This window comes from Penaeus monodon, chromosome 21, assembly GCF_015228065.2.
Source record: "Penaeus monodon isolate SGIC_2016 chromosome 21, NSTDA_Pmon_1, whole genome shotgun sequence".
Classification (NCBI taxonomy): domain Eukaryota; kingdom Metazoa; phylum Arthropoda; class Malacostraca; order Decapoda; family Penaeidae; genus Penaeus; species Penaeus monodon.
The window spans coordinates 12416288-12416911 of record NC_051406.1 but is presented as its reverse complement, the minus strand read 5'-3'; the positions used below and the strand labels follow the sequence as shown (position 1 = coordinate 12416911).

The following is a 624-nucleotide window of genomic DNA, read 5'->3' as shown; positions in this document are numbered from 1 at the left end:
CCTTTTTATAACCAGGAATCCCCCGTGATATTTAAAAACGGGCGGACTGTTTCTGCCAGAGCCGGATCAGGAACTCCAGTTTTTAGGACCTCGAACTGAGTAAGCAAAAGCTGTTATTATAATCCGTCAAAAATATTGAATCATGTGTATTTGTGTAAGTTCATGTTAATAGTGTTTCAGTTCTAGAACCCATAGCCTACCTCGTTTTCTTTTCGAAGGGATCTTCTCCAGTACATCGGGAGGCTGTGTAAAGAGCTGCGGTTCATTATCAGGCACGTGGCCGTCGCTCGAAGAATGCAGCGGCTCTGGAGACGAATACACTGCACTGGATGGTGGGTACAGAGACTGCTGAAGCTCACCTGTAGATCCTGTTGATTTTATTTAAGGAATCCATTAGTCCATGTATTGATCTCTAGCGTTCTAATTATTATATTAGAATAAGTATATAATAGCTCCATGAAAAAAACTATGAAATGAAAGGCTGAAAATAAGACTGGAAACCTTCATAGTGAAAAGGGCACCAGTGAGTGGATGGTCTGTACACTGGGGTTTGCTAAAAGCCCAGAATATACCCAACAACAGATCACAGAGTAGTTTGCCGCCCTTCCCCCCTCCCCCCCCCCC

At 43.6% G+C, this 624-nt stretch overlaps 1 pseudogene; it reads right to left on the bottom strand.

Annotated features, from left to right (window-relative positions):
• Nucleotides 1-66: 66 nt before the first annotated feature.
• LOC119586569 overlaps nt 67-624 on the bottom strand; it is a 1217-nt pseudogene continuing 659 nt past the window's right edge.